The following is an 8,380-nucleotide window of genomic DNA, read 5'->3' on the forward strand; positions in this document are numbered from 1 at the left end:
CATTTATATCTGGTTTCAAATATTCAATGTGGAGACGTCCTGCTGGACTCGGTAAAGTCTTCAGAACGGCGGTTGGGAACTCTATGGGTGACGTCACGAAAGGTCTATCCATTTATATACAATCTATGATAGAGATTGAGGTAAATACCACTGAGATTAAAAAAAAAAAGTAACATTTTAAAATCAGTCAATAAGTTTAGATTACACTGCCACCATGTGGACAGCTGTAGATACTGAAAACATTTCGACAGCAGCAGTCTTCAAATGACATGCATGTCTTTGCTCTTCAGGTCGACTTGTCAGCGACGTTTCACCAAGCAGCTCTGATGAATCTGCTGTGCATCAAACAGTCAGAGAGTTCGGAGAGTTTACAGCTAAGCGGCCTCCCGTGCTCCTCAATGGCCGCCGTGTGAATGCATCTTCATTTGGTAAATCACTCATCTGATGAAGTACCCACAGGTGTTCACGCCACAGTTTCTAAGATCGCTACATCTGGGTCAGACCTCATTCTTTTAATGCTGGATGAAGATATTTTATCGCTCCTTTTGACAGCTTTCAAACAGAACGGGCCCACACAAACTAGATAGTCTGAGAAACACTGAGCTGTAGGAGCAGAAAATACATTCCCTGGTTCAGTTCTGTACCAGGAACCTCAGTAAGCTGAAGGCTGCAGTTCAACAGGAGCGAGATTCCTCACCTCAGCTGACGATGAGTCACCATCAACTCGTCACATGGCCAGGTGTTGGGACGTTAACATTTTACGTTGTGGTTTACCCACAATTACGTCGTGTTGGCTTTTGTTAGTTTCCACATTTGAGATCAGGAAGTCAACATTGCATTTGTCTACTTAAATGCCCTATTTCCATGACATCTCACTGTAGCAGAACCTTTTAAAAATGTTCATCAATTTCTTATGAAAGGCCAAACTTTTTTGTGATCAGTGTATTTATTAATCCCTTTGGGATAAAGAACAAGAATGACTGTGACCTGAAGAAACACACATACAAACATGCATGTGTTTCTTTCTGCTTGTTGTGTGTGAAACCACAGCAGAGAAGTGGTAGCCTGGCATGCCAGACTGATTTTATTTATGTGTTACACCCGTGCCTGGACTCAGATAAACTCTGGAACACTCAGTGTTTGTGTGAGAATCTGCATTTGGGTTCACTCTCTGCCCCTGACCGTCGACGGTCAGTCATCATTCGACTTTAAGAAACGAAAGTGAAACGGTGTTTTTCTTAAATCAACTTCTCATTTCTAATTCACAGAAGTTAGAACGTATTAGCTTACACACACAAACACACACACACAACCTCAGAGAAAAGGAAACACACACATACAGGAAATGACCTTGATTGTAGAGAGTGGATGTTCTGTCCAGCTCTGACAGCGACGAGGACGATGATGAAGAAAGCTTCTAAAACATTAGAAAAACATTAACTGTGCGTGTCTGCACTGACGTGACTCGAACTGCTTGATTTATTGATTTATGCTGATTTAGAAATATAACTACGCTCATCATCAGCTCGATTCCATTTTTGTTAGGACCTCTTAGGTGCCCTGATTAATGCCTGAGGCAAAAACGATTTTGAAAAATTTTAAACCTTTTTTTGAAAGACCAATATTTTTCGTAATGTCGAATTAAAAATTGGACCACGGTTCATTTTAGCAGTGACTGATGACGAGAGCAGTGATCAGGCAGACGAACAACATGGACCAACGACATGAACCAATCACAGAAGACAAACACATGTGCTATGTGCGGACAACTTCATAAGCCGCCAGCAAAAGGGCAAATTCAGTGAGTAAAGACCACAACACATACAAGCGCAACATTATGCAACAAACACATTCACAGTATTCACATATGTAGCAAATACATGTGCAACGTCCACATATGCAGCAAACAGACATGCACCACAAACATATACGTAAAGCAACAACACTTGGCAAGAACATTAATCCCATAGACATCAGCCAAATACACATAGCAACAGCATAGACCAACAACATCGACACAGATCACATGTACTTTTTTTGACACAAATGGAACCCCATAAAATAATACCTGGAAAGCTGCAGAAATGAAAATAATCTCAGCTAATGAAAAAGTACTGATGGAATTGTGAATAAGTGTTTTTTTTTTTTTTTGTCATTTACAAAGATGTATTAAAATAAGACACTATTATAAGTAAAAAGTACTTATTACTCACATTACTGTAATTTTTCAAAACTTTCATGAGGATTTGAAAACTCACTCATAGTTTTCACACCAAGACCTTGACATTTTTTGCAACTTGAAAGTTTTTTTTGCTTCATATCCACGTTTGTTGATCTTTTTTTATGTGAAGTTTGGTCTGTTACTCAAGTTGTAAATATTTCTGAACCATTCCCCGGTTCGGTTCTGTACCAGGAACCTCGAAAAGCTGAAGGTTGCAGTTCAACAAGAGCGAGATTCCTCACCTCAGCACATCAGTGAGGCGTTGGGACGTCGACATTTTTTGTTGCAGTTTACCCACAACTGCTGTTCTTGGTTCTTGTTTCCACGCTTGAGATCAGGAAGTCACCATTGCGTTCGTCTACTTAAACGTCCTACTTCCCCATCATCTCACTGATGCAGAAACTTTTTACATTTTTCATCAATTTCACCCAAAAAGGCAAAACTTTTTGTGAGTAGCGTATTTAGCAATACCTTTTGGATAAAGAACAATGAATTACTGAGGCCACTAACAGTTTTCTCAACACATGTCCTGTAGCATCAGAAAAATACCTCATGAATATGTAAACATGAAAAATAGGATTTTCATTGGAGTGGGTCTTTAAAAACTGCAATGTTGGACTTTTAACTCTCAGAAACAGAACAAAAGAGCAAAATAAATTCTAATATCAAATGATATTAAACGAATATGCGATGCGCTTTATTTTCTACAAATTATCTGCCATAAAAGTGCAGATGAAAGACTCTGCTCCTGTTTCATTGTGGCCGTTGTGATTTTTATCGTTTTATCCTTTTCCCAAACTTCCTGAGTCCTGGGTTTCACATGAGAAAGAAGCAGAATGACGGGGTAAGACTGTGTCCTTATGGAAGAGGTGAGGAACACTGACAGTACGGTGTCTGGTCTCAGGTATTGCTGCGCACATGAGGAGCAAAAAATGTAAGTCTTTTTAAAGAGGAACTCATGTGTTTCTGTCGTCTTGACATTGACAGTGTGCAACCTTTCTGTTACAGCGCAAACAGTCAAATAACCCTCGATATGCACACTATTTTACATTTATATATGTTTTAAGTTTGTTTGAGTCACAACAGGTTTGACGAGGCTGGTGTCAAATTACCTTATAAACAATGAGCTTGACAGGAAAGTGAAAGCACTTTTGAAAAAATGCTTTTTATGACAATTTAGCTTAAATTCAAATGTAACTCTAAGAAAACTAATAAAAATAGATCTATTTTTCTGATTACATGATCTGATTACTTCAAATTCAAATAATTATTAGTTCAAAAAACGAAAGTTAAAAGGTGTTTTCATCAACTTGTTAGTCATTTTTAAATTGCAGAAGTTAATATGTCTCAGCTTATGCATTCAGTGTTTAAAAATGGATTGATTTGAATCTGATGCTGGACGTGTTGAAGCTTCAGAGAAGACTTGATTTGTGTCTTAAGATTTCAAAGAACAACAAATGCGCTCTCCCCCTTTCTTCTTGAGTATCACTTCCTCTTCAAACCTGAACAAGACACTACTTGTGCCCCCCCACACACACACACAGGAAATGACACTGATTGTAGAAAGTGGATGTTCTTTTCAGATCTGAAAGCTCTGAAAGGAAGATGATGAAGATGGTTTCCCCCTCCACCATGTTTCTTCTTCTGCTCTGCTGCTCCGTCTTCATCCCAACAGGTACAAATTATTGTTATTAATTTTATTTTATTTTTAACAGTTTATTTCAAAGGAAAGTCACATCATTTGTGTTGTTTGTGTTTGTAGTTGCTTTTAAATAATTATCAACTTGCAAAACTTCAGTTTCCACCTTTTTTTTAAGTTTTGTGCAGAAATAATCTGTGTAAAATTTAATTAGTAGAAGCTTATAGGTTATCATCAAGTGTGTTTTAGATTTTTTTTCACTCCATTTTGAAAGCAAAAACTTTTTGAAATTATGTGAATGTGGGAAAAAAAAAATAACCTGGCCATGGCAAAATATGTAAAATATATGAAAAAGCTAATGCTTATCTAAAATTTGACAGCTGTGTTAGCAAAAATTGTCTGCAATGATTTATATTGATATTTACATGTTGAGGGCCCACTAAATGCCACAAGACTTTACATCTCATCATTTTTATCTTTATATATTTACTGGAATAAACGCCTCGTTCTTACTCGCCATTAAAACCATTTAAGGATTTTATTAATTAAATTATTAATAAAATATGAAGAAGGCACAACAAATTATGAGTCATGAACGCTGAAACGCTAATGAAACAAATACTTTGAAATAATCTGAGTTAATTGACAAAATTATGAATAACTTTTTTTAACATTTATTAAAAACTGACTGAAAGAAAAGACACTTTTACAAGTAACAAACTCTAAATACTCATTTCCTCGTACTTTTTGCAAGCTCTCATGAGCATTTGAAACTTCACTCGGAGTTTTCGCACCTTGTTTTCTAATTTATATCATCATAAAAACTCCTGACTATATCCAAGATCTCAAAATCTTTTGGAAGTTTAAAGTTTTATGTTTCAAATCCATGTCTCAGAACTTCTCTCTGAAACAAACTCAGTTTTTGAGATCACAGGAAATGCAAAAGCCCCTGATGACATGTTTTCTGTACTAATTCCACCGCTGTGCTTTTGAGCGTTAACATGTTGGCTGAGACGGTTTTGCTCTGAATCACTTGAAAACAGGCTGTGGTTCTGCTCAGACATGACAGGAACCTATGACCTTTTCACCTTGCTCATGTGCACGAAAAGCTGGTCTGTGCAGGACAGCGGCGGTTGGCGGCGGTTTCATTTCTTCAACTTTCTGGTGTGAATTGCGTTCTGTGTCAGAGGTGTGTTCACAGGAAAGAAGCACGAGCGGCTCAGGGCAGAATTCAACCCCACGTTCAGGCCTGAACGAGCCAATACACACATCATCTGACCGTCTTTGTCTTTCCTCCCCACAGCTTCTCAGAGCCAATGCGACATGCACGCCGCAGCAGGAACAGACTTTGTTGTGCCTCTGAACTCCCAGACGAAGGACCCATTGAGACTGACATGGAGTCATGATGATTCGATTATCTTCAGGCGAAGAGGGAATGATGTTCACACAGGAAAAGCAGACGACGTTGATGAGAATGGATCCCTGAGGCTGAAAAATCTGACAATCAGCCAGTCAGGAACCTACCAACCAGAGGTTGTCAGCAAAACTGGAGAATCTGAGGAAAATTTAAAGACAATACGATTGTGTGTGATTGGTAAGTGATGACAAAACCAAAGCGTCACTTTCTTTTTCAAAATTAGACTAAAACAAATGAACTTGCTTTTAGCTCCTGTACCAAAGCCGGAAGTAAACGTGATGTGTGAAGGGTCAGAAGTCACATTCACCTGCACGGTTCCGGAGGTGAGCAATGTTTCAGTCCAGGCCCACAAGGAGCATTTTGAACATCAGACACGTAGAGAACGTGGAGACACAGAGTTGTGTTCTGTTAGCTGTTTTCTCTCACACCTGAAAACCAACCGTCACATCAATCCTTTTCTCTCTTGCAGAAAGACCTGACACAAAATACAGATATTACTGTTGCATGGTATCAAAATGACAATGTCAATGATGAAATGAAGGATTGGAGTGTCACATTTGAAGCGGAAAAAGTGGAAAAAGACCATTTTCGTTGCAACATTTCCAACCTGGTCCGCTATGCGGTCAGTGATCCTGTCCAACAAACCTGCTTCAAGCCCGATGAGTATGGTAAGATTTTTCCATAATTCCATAATGACTTTAGTTAAACAATTTTACTTCTCTTCAAATGCCTGAAAATCTGTGTAAAGATTTTCAGGTTTGATTCTTGCGGATGATAGATTTACTTTTACACTTCTTGTGTTCAATTTAATGAGAACTCCTTTGCAGATCACACAGAAGGTTTCATTGGACCTGAAACAAAAGATCCCGATAGAGATAACACAGAAAAGTTGCCTGGTGAAGGGAATGGCATCAGCAGCAGCATCTGGGTTTTCGTTAGCAGTGGAGTAGGTACGTCTGGTTTTCTGTGTGAAGAGCATCGGTCACTAATCATAATGCACAGACTAATACATTTGATCATATTATTCTCATCAGGTATTGTTCTGGTGTTGTGGTGCTGATCATCAGATCCAGCAGATGGAGCACAACTCAAAGGCAAGACCTGCATAGTATTTTTATTTTATATATATCTAAAAAAAATTCTACATTTTTTGTGAGTCATTTCAGAAAGTCAAACCTTTGTATGATATAGCCTCATGAAACATATAATTAAATATTACCTTTATTTATTGAAATATTGGGTCCAGTTTTTCTGTATCCAAATGATCTGGATTTGGAAATCCTCTTTCTTGCTATCCAGGATCAAGCAATTCGTCTTTCTGTTATGCTGGTTGAATCTGATCAACCCGGATCCAGATGCAGCTTTCAAGTTTACCAAATCCAGATAAGCAGTGCTCTCAGTGGAACATATCATAATGTGGCCGAGCAGCAAAGTAAATGACAACAGGGAGAAGAGCCAACATGGGCTCACTTTAGGAGTTTTTATTCTGAGACAAACGTTTCCTCATGTCAAGCCACTTCTGAACAAGAGAACGAGTCAGAAGCGTCGGACTGACGTCGACTCACATCAGCAGCTGTGGAGAAAAAGAACTGAACTGTTGCTCAATGGTCCAAAGTCCTTCTCTTCAGATGACAGTCAATTTTATCAATCGTTTGGAAATCAAGGTCCCAGAGTCTGGAGGAAGAGTGGAGAGGTTTGGTATGTATATACATATTATACCTGGGGCAGTCATGTGGCATAGGGGGTTTTTATTGTGAAGATAAACCAGTGACCACAAAAGTCTGCACAGTGTGACAACTGCAGAATGTACCACAGCACAAACCACTCGATCTGCCAACAACTGCCGCCACTTTCGGTGCATCAAGTTTTTTCTCTCTTATGTTGGTGTTAGTAAAACGGTCCCTCAGGGTTATGTATTGGGACGACTTCTCATTTTTCTTCATTTAATTTTACCAGAACTTGTGTGAACTTTCAGCAGGTTTATTGTCAAACATCTAGAATGTTCCTCACATTCACAACATCTTCATCGGTACAAAATTCACATAAACATTAATAAATTGGTTTTTCTATCGGAGTCAAATTTAGACCTCAAACTTTGTGATGATGACAGCTTGTTGGGTCAGCCTTTGAACTTTAATCCAAATGCATGTATGACTGAAATTTTAGATTAAATGAAGTGTTTGAGGATTTTTCTTTGTCATTATTGTTGTTTGTTCATTGTCCAGTGTCTTCAATGAACTCTGCTCAAAACCCATTTAAAACAGATTGGAAAAACTTGTTTTCTGAATTATTCAACACTTGTGAACTCAATTTGCAGGGGACTCATCGTCATCATCATCATCATCGTCATTATCAAAGATTGTTGGCTGGAAACATTGGACCCTGACCAAGCGGCTCCAGGCTGCACGTCCACTAGCAATACTCTTGACACTCCAAACCCTGAGTCCCGTCTGATTCCTTGATTATTTTTTTATCTAATAAAATCCAGTAATGTCTCGTGAGATGGAGACATATTTTGCAATTGCCTTGCCTTTATTTGTACTGTTTTCTTCTTCTATTTTTTTTAACTCATTGAAACACTTTGTAATGGACTTTTTCCCAGCATAACTGGTTTTTTTCTGGTAAATTCCTTTACCTTTATCCTGGTACATTTCTTTTAGTTCCTTTGTTGTGTTAATTAATTTGCCTTTCTATTGAAACCACTTGGATCAATGCTTTTGTCCTATGCAAGCCTTTTGTATTCGGAATATTATTATTGCTCACATTAAACGAAAAGTAAACGGTTCTGTGTCAAGAGTACCGGTATTCCCCTTCTTTCCAGCAAAATTTCAGCTTTCATTCCTTGAAGTTCATAATGTGTAACTCTGTCAAAACAACTATCCTGCTGAAATCTGGCAGGAGCCATTGCAAAACCAAAAAAAGAAAAAAACAAAACACCTTTTTTGTCCACTGTCTGATAGAGATTGAGGTAAATACCATTGAGGTAAAAAAAAAAAAGTAAAATTTTAAAATCAGTCAATAAGTTTAGATTACACTGCCACCATGTGGACAGCTGTAGATACTGAAAACATTTCGACAGCTGCAGTCTTCAAATGACATGCAT

The 8,380-nt window shown here is 38.2% G+C and overlaps 1 long non-coding RNA gene across 1 annotated transcript; it reads left to right on the forward strand.

The window, feature by feature from the left end:
- The first annotated feature begins 6,338 nt into the window (after positions 1-6,338).
- On the forward strand, positions 6,339-8,060 carry LOC115383928 (uncharacterized). The gene is made up of 2 exons (XR_003930769.1): positions 6,339-6,975; positions 7,595-8,060. It is a non-coding gene; the product is annotated as an uncharacterized LOC115383928 (long non-coding RNA).
- The last annotated feature ends 320 nt before the right edge of the window (positions 8,061-8,380 follow it).

Source organism: Salarias fasciatus, assembly GCF_902148845.1.
Source record: "Salarias fasciatus chromosome 23 unlocalized genomic scaffold, fSalaFa1.1 super_scaffold_20, whole genome shotgun sequence".
Taxonomy (NCBI): domain Eukaryota; kingdom Metazoa; phylum Chordata; class Actinopteri; order Blenniiformes; family Blenniidae; genus Salarias; species Salarias fasciatus.